A 14,948-nucleotide genomic window follows, 5' to 3' on the forward strand; every position below is an offset into this window, starting at 1 on the left:
TGGGAAAATGTTGCGTGATATTGAATAACAGCTTTATTTCTCCATACTCATGTTTTTCACAGTTAATCTCCCATTCCTTTGCCTCAGTCTCTAGGAGGATAAGTTCAGGCATCTTCATCTTGAAAATAGCTCTTTGTTGCCCAGACAGTTAGCTAAATTTGAGATGCAACAGGTTATTCTGTAAAAGTATCTTTAAGGCTGGGGTCTCTGTTTGCCAGGAGAGTGCAATATCACATTTTACTGACATATAAGACATCACCTCTGCCAACACAGTGAGACAGTTCTTGAGGCTGTATCCTAGCCTCATCCCAGAGCCCCACATTCAGAGATGCTTCCTAAATTCCTCCAGGTTTTAGACTCTCATTTGTTTGTACATCCTGGGATGAGAACCTCAGCAGCCCCAGGCAAGCTGAGCTCTGCTCTTACTTAGCTTTTTTGTAGACTTTGGGTGACGATTTTGCATGCTAACAACTCCTTAATTGCACCCATATTTAGATGCCTCTTTTCATTAGCTTAGCTTAGCTTAGCTTAGCTGAGCTGAACTCCCAGCAAGTGGTTCATGTGCCTAAATGTATAGCAGGTGATCAGTCTTACATGCTGATAGAGAGGGGCTTATTTACAACTGGGATAATTTTCAAGCTGTAAGACCTAACAGAGCCTAGGCAGGTTTCTCTGTGGAGGGAGGGGGGAATTTGCAAAGTGGGGCTAATGGAGTTCGTTCAGCACTCCTGTGCCTTAGGGACTGACCCCTGACTGACTAGCAGCTCTTATTTTCCCTTTAGGAAGGATGGAAGTGGGAGAAGAGGAGGCTGGAAACATTATTCCTAGTTCAGATTATTGCTTTTGTCCTTCATGGAGAGATAAACTAATTTGATACTCCATCTACAAGAGCTTCTCTTGTTCTAAAGGTACTGTTGCCAGATAACTTTTAAAGAAGTATGTTGTTTTTTTTTTTTAATTCTTTAAACATGGGCTTAAGTTCACAGATAACTGTCCTTTTATTAAATATATAAATATTTTTAATGCTACTTTGGGAATACCTAGATTGATGCTGAGTGTCAGAATTTGGCTCTTTGAGATGCTGCAAGGAGCCTAGGGAGAAATGGCTTCCCAGGGACTGCAAAAAAAAGCTCTTTAGCAGCCTGTGGGGTCACCCCTTCCAAGTTTTCCACATTTCTCGTGGGAAAACTGTTATCATGGATCATGGTGCCTTGTTGAATGGAAGACCAGTTGGGTATTTGATGTTTTTTCAGAACTCACATATTTGCAAAGTCAGAGGCTGACTTAATAATTTAAGAAGGTGGAACTGTGTGTGTTCTTTTTCTTCCAAGTCCTACTTTCCTCTAGACTACCAGTGTGTTTTCTGTTTTAACTTCGTAATGCCAAAAGCCAGTTGAGATGGGTTGTTCTCTTTTTCAGCTTTCAGTGACTCTAGTCATACACAAAGAGTTAATCTCTTCTACATATGTTAAAAACAAAGGTTCTCTTCTGGCTCAAGTGCTGCTTTGTTGAAGTCTGTCCTTTCTTTACTCTCTCTACTTTTTGGAATCAAATTTATGGTTGCATCTCCACTGAGTATGAAGGTTTCTTTTTATTATTATTTTAAGTAAAAAATGTAACTGCCGTGGTGTCCCACTTCCTGGATGACATTGGCAACTTGTGGCTACTGACATTTCAAGAGAACCATCTTATACAGGCAGTCTGTGTTTGGCTAAATTTAGCAAGCCATGGATCAAGTGGCAAGTATGTTCCACCCTGAAACCTATTTTTGGGAGGAACTCAGCATAGGCACCAAGAGGTTAAAAAGCTGTGTGGGGGAGAAGAAGAAAAAAAAAAAAAAAGACAAGAAGCAAAATATTTTGCAAGAATTGTTGCTATGTTCTGAGCTTCAGCTCTTGAACACTGTGGCTCTGAATCACGTTCACTGGGGAAACAGCTGCAGCTGTTTAAGATGCTACTGCTCCTCAGCTGTTTGTTACCTTCCTTTTGCAGGCTGAGGGCTGAACACAAACCTTCCTCAGCAGTTTACACTTAAAGTACTCCTTTCTAACATAAAGCAAATAAGACCTAGCCCTGTACCCCTTTCCCCCAGCATCACTGGGGAGTGCAGCAGCCCTTGCAAGAGGTCTGGAATGGGCATGGGTAGTGTAAGCAGCCCCAGCAAGTTTCTGTAATGGGTTTAAAGGCTGCATTTATGTGTGCTGTGTGCCTGAGAGGCCTGACTGTACTCTGCTGTCCCTGATCATGAGAAATGTTTCTACATATTTGGTTGTGACTGGATTAGTTAAAAGTGTTTTGGAAAATTGACTTGACTAAATCACAGAGAAACCATGGTGTGGACATGCTGGTCTGTAATTAACTGATGAGTGCAGTGCTAACCAGATAAAAACCGGTTGTCAGCTCATAGAAGTGTATTCATATGGGTTGGTGTGTGTTTATTCCAGCAGTTCAAACCCTGTTTTGACTCAGTTGCTCCTAGGCACTGTTTATTCCCTCCTATAGATGTGTACATTAGCTAAAAGGATTTGTAACACTGTCCTAGACCAGAGGTGTAGCACTTTGTGCCCATCCTGTCCTGACTGCCAGGATGCCCTGGGATGGAAGATGGAAAGCAGAGTGCCTCCCTGGGAGCCCTGCCAGCGGCTGACTCAAGGTGAAGGATCTCGGAGACTTGGCTGTAATGGACGAGAGCCGCGCCCGGTCTGGTTCAGCAGCACACCTGGTGCTGTCCGCTTCAGCAGGGATTGGGAAAAGCACTGGTGTTTGCTGGCACAGCCCCTGACACCGTGCCTGTGGCCGACCCTGGCTGCAGCCCAGCCAGGCCTGTGCACTCACAAAGCTCTGAGGTCTTGCACTGCCCCAGCCCGTGCGGGTGGGGAGCTGGCACAGCCCCTCTCCTTCCCTGCTGGAGGAGAGAAATGGATGCAACTAGTCTGGGAGCAGGTGAGTCATGGGCTGGCTCCTTGCTTTCTCTTGGGGCAGCCTCTTGCTTGAGAATCCAGAGGTATGTCAGAAACAGGAACAGGACAGTTAGTTTTTAGTGGGGATGCTGGGCTGGAAGTGTAGGAGATTCCCAGCTGTGCTACTGGCCTCAGCCTCCCCTGGAAACAAAACAGAGATAATAATTACTGTGTCATGGATTTCAGGCTCTGGAATATTGAGCATTACTTAAGGGAGTATTCATGGGCCTCTCACTTTTGTGTTTTTATTAGCAACACTGGCACTTAAAATGACAATAATCAGGGTATATAACAGACTCTTCATAATGTTTGCTTTTTCCTTTACTGAGCCCAGTCAACAGGCAAAATAATTCAGGGTCTTCTGAGTCAGCTTTTAGTGCAGCGTGAGAGCAAGCATGATTAAGATTTTTTAAAAAGTTTTATAGCATAGGAAAAAAGGGGGAGTTCCCTTTTTTGTTAGAACGCACTTAACAAGTCCTTATTAAATCTTAAAAAAGAGGTTTTGACCAGCCTGAAAGGCATCATGGTGATGAAAAAACTTATTCAGTACGTACTTTTACTGCCCAAGTGTTTAGGAGAGTTGCTTCCCTAAGCATTCAGTACTCTTCTTTTTCACAGAAGCCACAAGAGCACATGGTATTCAGCCTTGAAAACATCTTGATCTTTGCAAAACCAGATAAGGCTGTGTTTAGTTTGTGTTCCTAGAGCTGGGGGGGTGGGTGTGGGAATCCTATCCCATACCTGAAAGGAAGCACACCTGATTTCTCCCCTTCATGGGAAAAGATCAAGTATTTCTCAAGCTGCAAGCATCTGCCCTGTAAAAGACCAGAAGCTCAATTTAATAATGATGGTTTTGTGAGAACCCTTAAAATCCCAACAAAAGAAGACAGAATTAAACCTCTTTAAAACATCTCTTGGCCTTATTTGGGGCAACACAGGCTGGAGTACAGTTTTCAAATCAGACTCATCCTCCCCCATTTTGAGTTTGAAAGTGAGTAGAAGTAAAATGGGCCATTTCAGCTGCCTCCTTGCATGAAGGATGCAGCAGTGTTAAAGAGCAGAAAGCAATACTTTCCTGCTTGGAAAGAGAAGGAATTACGTTCCCACTTTAATCCAGGATCTTTCCTATTGATTTCAGCAAGGGCTGCTGCAGACATGAACAGACCGAGGTCAGACAGCAAACAGATTAAACCTCACTGAAAAATGGTGGTGGAGGGAGAATCTGCACACACTCCTACCCTCACCCACCCACTCCCCTTTTGTGGTAGAAGTAGGAAACAGCTAAAACCCCTAATGCTACCTGGAGGTGGAAATACTGGAACCCCTCCCTTATACACGATGGGCAGCAGGGGCTTCAGCTGGCTATTGACCTTTCAAGTGTGAAAGGACTGAGGAGGAAAAAATTATGGTGTTCTTGTAATGATCGAGGAAGTCTGTCCTAATGCCTAGCTGCTGCTGAACACACTTTCCAGCTCTCCCCTTTCCTCTGTTCCTCCTTCCTGATTATGAAATGAGCTGTCTAAGGAGACACAAACCCAACATGCTTCACCTCCCCCAACAGTGATTTTTTGCTGCTTTTTTTGTCTTTTCCCTTTTTTTTTTTTTTCCCCAGTAGGATTAGCTTGCTGTGGGATGGCAGGGATGGTTGTGCTGGCCTGAGGGAGAAGCACAGCTGCAGACAGGGGTTGTAAGGATGTAAGAGTGATCTGAGGGTGATTCTCAGGAAAGCAAAATCTGCTGAGTCTTGTGCTGACAGCTGAAGCTGTTAATGAAGGGGCTGTGTCTCTGCTGCAGGGGATGAGCAGATCTATTAATGCCTGGTATTGTCAGGTTTGCTAGCACACCAGCCTGTTACTGGAGGTGGCTTGGGAGCAATATATGCCCTGCTCAGCTGTCCCCTCTGCAGGGCAGTAATTTCTGGCACAGAAAGGGTCAGTGGCCCACAGCTGGCAGTGTCCTTGAGTCCTGCAGGAGGAATAGCCAGGGCCACTGTCAAAGTTTGGAGAGGCTTTTAAACAGAGTTTAAATGAATTTCAAAAGGTGACATGAGAATATGAGCAAATACATTGCTTGTTTGATCTCGGTTGTGTTCATCATGGTGGGGGGAGACAAAAAGAAATTTGTGCATTCTTTGCAAGGGATGGAGGGAACACCTCATTCAACTACGAAATCTGCTTGTAATGGAAACTTACCACTCCCTACATTTTTGGCTGGCTGCTGAGGTCAGAAGGGGTAACAGTAGTACTGTGCTGGGATTAGCGTTGCTTTAGTTCTGAGGAGGAAGCTTTCTCTTGTCAATGTAGGCTGAAATGATCTCTTACTATGGACAAAAATGATACTTAAACCATTATCACTTCAGTGATAAATATCTCCTCATGTGGTAAAGTCCTAGAAAAGTGGCTTTGATAAAAATCAAGATGAATGTCTAACTGGGACCTTTCTATTTTCAAAGCACTTGGACTGTGTTGGTGTATGACACTGGATTTGCTCTGACCAGTAAGGTCCCAGTGGGGCAATTTGTAAGGCCTGTGGCTTGGTCCTTGTTGCCTGTTCAGAGAGCCCTTCAAAGTAGGCAGTGGGCTACTCTTAGATGCTGGTCCTGCCAGTGCTTTTGCAGCTGAGGCACTGCAGCCCCATCTGTGTTTCATGATGATCTTTTGTGTATCAGGAGGCCAGGTGTGAGCTCCCTCAGTGGGAGAGGAGAGGCTGCCAGGCCCTCAGGAAAGCTGGCAATTGGCTTGGTTTCCAGAAAAAAACAGTGCATGTGGGTAATTTCTATAATGAATCCCAGAACTCTTGGAAAATTATTTTCTCTGGTAGCACCAGCTCAGGATCATCCCTCTGATGGCCTTGGAGGAAAGTGGGCACAGGCTTTTCTGAGTGCCTAGAACAAAGGCAGTGCTTCTGGGGGGTGTTGAGCTGCCTGCATGTACACAGGTTGGCTCGTCTACCTGTGTGTGACCTGTGATGTTCAGGAAAAGTGAGGTGTGTAGTACTCATGTGGTGAGAAGAACCTGTGGCCTTTCTAGTCAGCAATTGAGGCACCACTGTCCCAGATTACCTAGCTTGCAAAGCCTTGTTTGCTGGTAGTTTCTGCAGTTGTGGTAGAGAAAGGCCAAGTTTCAGGGAGGAAAAAAGTGGCCATGAGAACTTTTAACTCACTAAAAAAAGACACAGACACTGCAATCTTTGCTATGACTCATTTGGGCTGTTACTTGAAAAAGGCAGGCCGAGCAGTTGTGGACCTCCTTACTCAAGGGAGCAGCACTCAAGCATGAGCTTGCTGAAGCCCTGAAAGTAGAAATGGTGTAGATGAGCAGTTTCCATGCTGAGCCTCTGACCACTGATTTCCCTCCAACCACTGCCTCTGCAGCTTAGGGAGAGCTAGCAGGTCACAGCTGGCTAGTAACTTCCCACCTGTTGCTTCCACTGCTGCTAAACAAGTTTGAGAAGTAAGAATCTGGCAAATATGTTCTCATTGTCATCTTTCTCTTAAAAACAGATGATGAAATAGTTGCAGGAATATCAATAATTCTGGGATGATGGGGCTTTGTGCTGTAGCAAGTGTTGCTGATGGGGGGGATGTCTATGAAGAAAGCTGGTGTCTGCCTTATCAAAGTGTGAGCAGAGATAATTTTAGGATGCTTTGACAATGTTTTTCCCACTTGGAACTTTATTACAGATTCACAGAGAGTCAAAGCACTGCTGTGAACTGCAGCAGCTTGTTCAGTCACCTCCCTTCAGTGAACAAGCCATGCTCCCGTGGGGCCTTGCTGGGACATGAAAGTGCCGACAGATGCATTCTGGAAAACCTTGCGGCATCGCTGCCTCCTCCCTGGGGATCAGGGACTTGTTGAATCCTATGAGGAAAGACTGTCCCCTCAGCTCAGCAAATCGCGGTACAAACTGCTGAGCAGGGTAGGTCAGTGCTGTTTCAGTGTCCAGCAGCCCGGGCACTGGGCAGAGGAGCCTGGCTGTCCCCGGCCACCGCTGATGTTTGCTCAGGGAGAGGGAGTCGGGCGATAAGTTGTCCCTCGAGATAAAGCGCTTTTGTTGTTTGCCTGCTGGGTCAGAGCTCGGTAGGTGCTCTGCATTGCCGTGCGTTGAGGGTGTAGGCCGTTTAAAAGAAATTAAAAAGGGACTTTGAATGGGCTGGGTCAGGTGTCAGAGGGTTAAACCAGAACAGCTCCGGCACTTGCTAGAGGGAGAAAGTTGTATACCATCACCTTACACCGAGTAAACCTGTTCCTCTCAGCCAGGCAGCCCTTTACGCGAAACACTCGTGCAATCATAAAGCCATCGGCTGCTCAAACAGCTCTTATTTTTTTGTTTCTGCCGAGTTTTTGCTATGGTGTATCGCCGTCGCCAAGGCAGGAAAAAGATTACCGAGGGGGGAGGGGGGGGGAGGAAGGAGCGGGAGAAAAAAACCCAACAAAAATCCAGTGTGGCGGGAAGGCTCAGCAGTTTAACAGTGCCACCTCCTGGCTGACCCTGGCAGGCAGGGGTGTCCCAGCTTCGCACTGACGTGTCCCACGCCTCGGAGCTACCAGCAGCAGCCCTGCAGTCCCACACACAGGTTTCTCGCCAAGCGGGGGGCTTCAAAGGGGAAAAGCAGCTGCAGCTTTAGGGTTGGTCACGGCAGCAGCCAGGTTTGGTCTTTGGTATGCAAAAGCTGGCCCAAACAGGATTTTTTTTCATTTATTTGTTTTTTTGGTTTTTTTGTTACCTTGGATTAAAAGAAGTCCTGATCTCACCTCCTCCCCGAGGGATGGGGGGCTCAGAACATAAAATGTTTTGATTCATGGCAGGGTGGGGAGGACAGGACAGATCCTCTTCTGTAAGGTCAGCTCAATTGACTAAATGCTGTTTTTTAAATATTCTAAAATGTTAATTAAAGGCAAAAAATTAAAAAGGCACTTAGAAATTCCCCTTCCTTTAGCACTGTTGCAAGGCTTTCAGGATTTCCTGGTGTGAGAGGGAAGCCATTGTCCCATCGTCTTGGCCTCTGATTTATTAGCACCAATTAGCACAGAACCTGGGCTGCTGCACAATGCAGCATGGATGTAGGCAGGCAGCCCTGCTGTGACTGCACTGGGTGCTGCTGCAAGTACCTCCTGAGCCAGGGTGATGTGAGGATGGCATGGCTGGGCTCCTCAGGATGGGGAGGGGGATCAGCTGGAGAGCTAGGACTTGTCTGGGCCTGAGGAACTGTAGCTTGGGGTACTGCAGAAAAAGGTATCCTTAGGGATGCCAGTAGAATAGGGTCTCAGCTTTGCGGGGAACCTTGGTTTCCCTAGAGGACTAGGTTCACAAAATTACTTTTGCTGTTGCACTTGAGTTTCCATGAAGCTGAGAAGGATCCAGGACTGCCCTGCATGTGAGCGCCAGTCCCACAGCAGTTTAGGCATCTCCTAACCTACCACCTTGTTTCCCCACTTCTGGCTGTGGTGCTCCTATGACCCCTGCAGAGCCAGTCCAAGAAGAAAGCCCTGGGCAGAGGCGAGCAGCTTTCTGCTGGTGTGGTTTGCGAGGAGGTGTGCAGCAGAGCAGAATGAACCTTGTGTGGGTGTGAAGGAGGGAGGGAAGGGGGATGCACAGCTGAGGTGGCATGGATATGAGCACAGCTCCAGGGGCCTCAGTGCTCTGCTCTGCTGTGGATACTGTGTTTATGAGGGCTCCCAGAGCAGCTGGGGCAGGCCTTTATTAGCAGGGTGCACTTCCCTGAGGCACATCAGCTGCTTCAACAGGCTCTCAAGAGCACTTAGAGATGTGCAGAACCTTATAGGTAAGAGTAGTGTTTCCCTCTCTAAGGAAACAATTTATCTTTGCAGACATTCCAGTAACAGCATGGGTATTGGGTTTTATTTTCTCTAGATCATACAAAATGTAATCACTTATGCAATATGGCAGACTGGCTCTTTAATCTTCCCTCTGCTGTACCACTTCGGCAAATTCTTTGGATTTATATCTGTATTTCATGGTGTTCCCCATCCTCCTCTCTTGCATCTCATTTTACGGTGTTTCCTGTGGGTGTAGTTACTATTGAAGGAGAGGAGGCAGAAACATCTTGAAATCACTGTGGTGGAAAAAGTGGTGGTGTGGGAGTGCCTCCTGAGCAGCACTGTGGTGGGGCAATCCAGAAACATTAGCAGTGCTTTTGATGTGAGCCATGCTGCACCCTGAAATCTTGATCCTTCAGCCTAGCTGAAGGTTTTGTGGTATGAGCCAGGCCTGAGAATTTTCTGAGCCTAAAATAAGTAAACAAAGCTACAGCACAAGTCCAGTATCGTGACACGACCAGGAATTCCTTCAGCCAATTCTGCTGAAGTCCCCATATTGTCAAGGTACAACTTAATAGTTTTGGACTTTCTTTCAAAAAGCTCGTGATGAGTCTTTGTCTTACCAGTCCTCTCTGCTGTGTGCTCCTAGCCAGTGTCTGGAAGGTTCCTCCATTTAATTTGTCCTTTAGCCAGTGCTCTTTCCAGATAAAACTGCTTTGCTTGATCTGGTTGCATCCTCTGACTTCAAGCAGAAGGTGTTCAAAATTTAATATTTGTCTGTTAGCTCTGTCTCACCTGTGTTTGGGGCTTCATCCTAAGGGGAAGGTAAACCCCAGAAACATGGAGAAAATACCTCTCGATACTGAGGCTGATATCAGTTATATGAAGATCTGCACAGAGAGTTTATTTCAGTCAAGCCCACATAGAAAAACTTCCCCAAATCATTATCACAGTTTGGACTAAGATTTATTTCCCCACCCCCCTACAGAATACTCTGATGTGGTTAAACCCAGAGATACCCAAGAGTCTGCTGGAGTCTGTTTCTTAGGTTGGCTGAACTTGGGGTTTGTGCTCATATTGCTCTTTTTTGTTGGCCACTGGGAGCAGTTTGCTATTGCAGAAAATACTGTAGAAGAGGACTGTCTGAGCAAGCAGTGGCAACTTGGACGTGAAAGAATCCTGCAGTTTTATTTGCTTCCCACCTTCTGCAATTGCAGTACCAAAGCTCATTGTAGTAGTGGCTCTAGGCCTGTTTGTTTGTACTCATCCACAAGGTCCCAACATTTTTCTGAACTCTCATGCTTCTTGTTATATGTTTACCCTTGGAGATGCTGACAAAGAGTTAGGAATGGAAAAGTATTGAGTGTTCCTGATCTGGGTCTGTAGTTCCCTATGAATCCAGGGAGACCTTGAATTTGATGTTGCTTTCCTGTTTTTAGGGAGCAAACCAAGCTATGAATAATAAATACAAGCTGTGGGGCAAAACTATTTTCCATTCATAATATTCAGCATTAAAGACTGAACAGTAATTTCTTAGCCTGCTGCAAAGCAATAGGAATTCCGTGTTGGGACTAGAGTGCTACTGACAGCTTCTTCAGCTTTTGTTGTGCCACAGTTAATAAATAGGCTCATCTTTGATTTTTATGTAGATAGAACAAAGGTGTCTCCAGCTAAGTGATGTGGATTAGTGTAGTTTTCAATCCGAGGAGTTTGAACTTGGAAAAATAAAGGCAACACAAGCACTTTTCTTCTGCTGACTTCTCTCTTGGCTTTCAGAATGAGAAATAGTTGGGGCATAAGTTGAATAAATCAAGGAGAAGGAGCAGATGAAAATTATGGAATTGTGTTTGGGGCTGAATCAAAACCTATTGCATAGACGTTGAAGTTTTTGCTTCAGTGATGACAGTGTGAGAAATCAAATCATAGGATGCCAATAAGTTTCCGTGGTCTGGATCCTGCACTTACTTGTATTTCAACACCTGAGGGATCCTGTTGGAGCTGAGGCAGACCATTGAGGGGAGGGAGGGGTTAAAAGTTGTCAGTGGTGCAGTGATTGAGGAGGATCTCTGAATTGAGTGCTCTTATAAAGAGCATCTCAAGCATCCAGTAGGGAAATCTGATTTTTACTTGCCCTCTTCCCGCCCTGGAGCAGGCTGTTCTCTGAACTGATGACTGTCAAGTGGTAGAAGGAGATGAAGGTTTGCAAGGGGCAAGAGAGCATCCTGGATCAAAGTATTTATTTTTTCAAGGTAAAGCTGCGTTAAATTGGGGGAAAGCAAACCAGCAGCAGTGAAGAATATAATCTATGCATTTTATCACTCCGCTAACCCCAGCTGTAAAATTTACCATAGGAAGGCTAATAAAATGGGAGCCACACAAGCAAACAGAGGGCACAGGATTATCAGCAAACATTTATTTTGGCTGTGGTGGAGCCACTCCCCTGATCAAAGCGGTTGGAGTTTGAACCTCTTTTAAGTTGTTCCCTGCCTGGACTGGGAGTGCCCTGATCTTGCATTGATGGCATCAGTATGGTCTGTGCAGCTGCGTGGAAGAGGGAAAGTATCAGGAGGGAGAAGGAAATTGTGTGAGACTTCTTTACTGCAGTGTGAGACAACAGTAGCTTATTTTAGCTTTTCCAGCAACTGCCTGGTTTAGGAAAACAACCTAAGGCTTATTGTATAACTAGATGGTATAGGCATTATCACAGGGCCAACAGGGAATGCTTCACCATTTGCAGGCTCATGCCTGGCAGACTGAGTAGCTCTGTAACCCTTATCAACAAAACAGCCCTCTGGCAGAAATCACCTTGAGCCCCAGGCTCTTCCCTTCCGGAGCCTCTTCTCTGACTGATCTCTTTGTTCAGGGTTCCCCCTTTCTCCCCCAACAAAAGCTGCTTGAATCCCTCTTGGCAATGAGTCTCTTGGCTGAAACAAACCTCTTCTCTCTGATCCTTTCAGGCTCCATAATTGGTGTTGGGGGGTGGGGGGGCTCACTTGGTAAATGTGATGTTCTTGCTCAGTCTCCCTGGCTGAGGAAATACATAAAGAGATTCTGGGAGGAGGTACACGGGTGAGGAACAGAGTAGTCTCATGAGACACAGACAGAGGGATGAGAAGGTTTCCAAGTTCTCAGAAATGGGATCTTTCTGTGCAAACAATTTGCATCTCACTTTATATATTAAGGGCAGAACAAATGCAGCTTACTTCTGGCTTTCTTCCCATGTTTTTTTTCCCCCTTACCTTTTTTGTCCATTCTGTATTTCTTTTATTTATTTTGTACTCTGTTGGGGAGATTGTTGTAGGCACCTGCATGCTTGAGTTCAGATTCACTGTAAGGCCAACTAATAATGTGTTTGCACTAGAGAGGCAAGAAGGAAGCTGGCCTTGAATTTAGCTCTCATGATATGAATGGCTTTCCTTCCTGGGTCAGGGCAGTGCTGAAGCACCAGAGAGAGTCCCTCTCTCCAAGCGGAGACTGGGCTGAGCAGCAAGGGAAGAGAGCAGGCAGCAGGAAGTTAACCCCATGGGTGTTAGTCTGCAAAGGATTGCTTCATAATACATTTTTTAACAATTCTAATTTTTAAATAGCTCCATGTTATCCAGCCAATGCTAGGCCAGAGTACTTGTTTTCTCCTGGAGGTGTGGGTGTTGAAGGGAAATGGAAGTAATCTGTAAGGCTGACAGCAATTCAAGCAAGACTTCCCCCTTGCTCTCCCAGGGTAAAATGTGTGACTTTCTGCCCTCATATCTGCCACAGTCAGCATGCATCTGTATGTGAGATCTGGGAAGGCTTTCCTGTTCTCGGCTGGTTGATCCCTGTAATGTGTACCCCATTCTACTGCTGCACAGAAATGAGGGTCTCAGCAGTTACAGCCCTGTAAAGAGGCTGGGTGAAAGCTGGGTTTGTCAGTGGACCTTCACACTGAACCAGGGATGTGCTGGTGTGAAGGAGTGGTGGGAGATCTGTTCATGTCTGGCAGTCTGGGACTTTGCCTGCTGGGACACAGAAGTCTGTGACTAGGGTGTGCATGACTTGGTAGAAACATTGTAGTAGCTGTTTTATCTCAGTTTTAGCTGATCAGTGAGTGTATTTGTTGCACACTAATCATTGTGTTTGCCTGAGCCCTGTGGGAGCTCCTGGAGAGCAGGCTCCCATCCCATCTGTCTCACTGAAGCATTTGTCAGTCCTGGGAAGGTTACTTCAGAATGATCCATTAAAGAGATTGGAGTTTGTGCTCTAGGTGGATTCTTCATCATGGTCCATTACATGAGAGCAGAGGGTAAAGATAAGTTCATGCTTTACCTTTGCTGTGTCTTGTGGGACAAAAACTGGATTTCAGTTGGAATAGCACTATTTAGATGTCCCTGCTCCCCCTACTCTGTTTTCTCGTGCTGTAGAACACTATCAAAATAACAAAATGGAGCCACACTGGGATTAATTTTAGGGCTACACTGGAGAGTGTAGGAGATGGTGTATGAGAAATTTAAGCAATGGGTCTTTATTGAGAGAGTAGCATCTTTCAACATAACAGAAGTAACAGCATAAAGACACTTCCAATTCAGGCAACCCTGTGAGCAAGGGCTGAGGATCTAGCCCAGAATCTGGCCATGGGGTTCACTTGTGCCTCATACCCCTCATTTCAAGGAGAACTGTGCAGAAATGTGCAGATCTTTGTTTTAGCAAAATCCCACCACCTTCTTGCTCAGGCTGCAAATCCGTGGAGGATATTGCTCTCACTTGTGCATAACTGAGCTGTGTTTAGAGCCTGGTTGTTGCTACAGAGCCCTCAGTAAGAGGCTACTTCAGAAAGGTAATTGCAGTAACTGCCAAATGTACTTGAATTCAAGTGTGATACTGTGAATACACCACAGAACTTCTGGGACAGCAAGGGATTCTTTTGCTGTGCTGGGATCAGTGAAGAATTCTGGTTTTGTTGCTTGGTCATGCCACGATGGTGTCTGATTAGAAACAGGAATTCAAGGAAGAAACCAAGGCAATTCTTAGGCTGACGGAGTAAAGCCCTTTTTAATATAGAGGACAGAAGAGATCTTGAGCTGCCAACCCCTGAATGATTTTTAGACCACAAATCTCCCTGTCGCTGTGGTATAACAAGCATATCTTTCTCCTGCTATGGAGAAAGCTCCAGCTTAAGTAGTGGAATTTGTGTTTCAGACGTAGTCTTGGTTTATGAGTTTGATTCCCATAGAAAAAGGGCAAGCAGATTTTGTGATAGGAAGCCAAGTGCTGTTCAGCTGGTGCTGGGAGTGAGGCTCTGCAATGTTTGTGTGTGATCTGGACAGTGAAGGGTCAGTGATGGAAGATCTCAAGGGCCAGAAGTCTAATGCTTTAGAGATTGAATTCCTACTTTTTGGTCAGCTGAGATCTCTTAGAGCAGATTCTGCTATAGCTGCTCTAGGGGAGCCTCTGCACCATGTGGAGGAAAATGCTGGCTTGTTTGCTGTGGTGGGCCTGGGGGCTCCTTCAGATGTTCCCAAGGCTTGAAGGAGCCTGGGGAATTTGGCTGAGAGGATCTTGGCTATTATGGGATCTGTTTCAAGTACAAGTGCTTGAACTAGCAGTGTGTCTGTTTTTAATCTTCTGAATCTTTCATCAGATAACAGACCAAGAAGTTTGGTGGCAGGAATTTGGGTTTTAGTCATGCTTTTTTTGTGTGATTGCAGTGAAACAGAGCTGAGCAAGTGGACTCAGTGGAGTGCTGCCGTTGTCTGGAGTTTTGCTAGCTTCTCCTCAAGGTATGGCTCTTCTGATATCTCACGGGAATAATGGGAGGAGATAGATGAATCTGAAAAGCTGCTGACATGAGGAGAAAAAAAAAGTGCTTGTGTCTGTATAGTGGTACTATTTTATTATTTATAATAAAATGCAGCAGTGATGGTGTCTTGGATGAATTGTTTTCAAAACAGCATAATTTGAACCGTGGTTTGGGCAGTGGTGGTCAAAGCTGTGATGAACACCTTGGCTTTATTTCTTTTCTCTTTTTTTACATTTTCAAACCAGGGTACAATAGAAATGGGCTGAAAATGCAGTGTGTTAAATGTATTTTATCCCACACTGGGTGCTTGCTGGTTCATGTTCAGCCATGGTAAGCCTCCCTGAGCAGGGCTCAGACTTGCTCTCCTTTGCTGGGATAGCAGGTGAGAGTTTTGCTGCACAAGAAAACAAGAGACTCTTCCTTGCTGCTAGCTCT

The 14,948-nt window shown here is 45.6% G+C and overlaps 1 long non-coding RNA gene across 1 annotated transcript in view; it reads left to right on the top strand.

Moving 5' to 3' along the window:
- Positions 1–734: 734 nt before the first annotated feature.
- Positions 735–14,948, top strand: part of LOC146441551 (uncharacterized) — a 74,952-nt gene continuing 60,738 nt past the window's right edge. Inside the window, exons 1-2 of the long non-coding RNA XR_014849958.1 lie at positions 735–908; positions 14,422–14,493. This is a non-coding gene — a long non-coding RNA (uncharacterized LOC146441551). The remainder of the gene's footprint in view (positions 909–14,421; positions 14,494–14,948) is intronic.

Source organism: Lichenostomus cassidix, chromosome 2 (genome assembly GCF_008360975.1).
Source record: "Lichenostomus cassidix isolate B80296 chromosome 2, HeHo_3.0, whole genome shotgun sequence".
NCBI lineage: Eukaryota > Metazoa > Chordata > Aves > Passeriformes > Meliphagidae > Lichenostomus > Lichenostomus cassidix.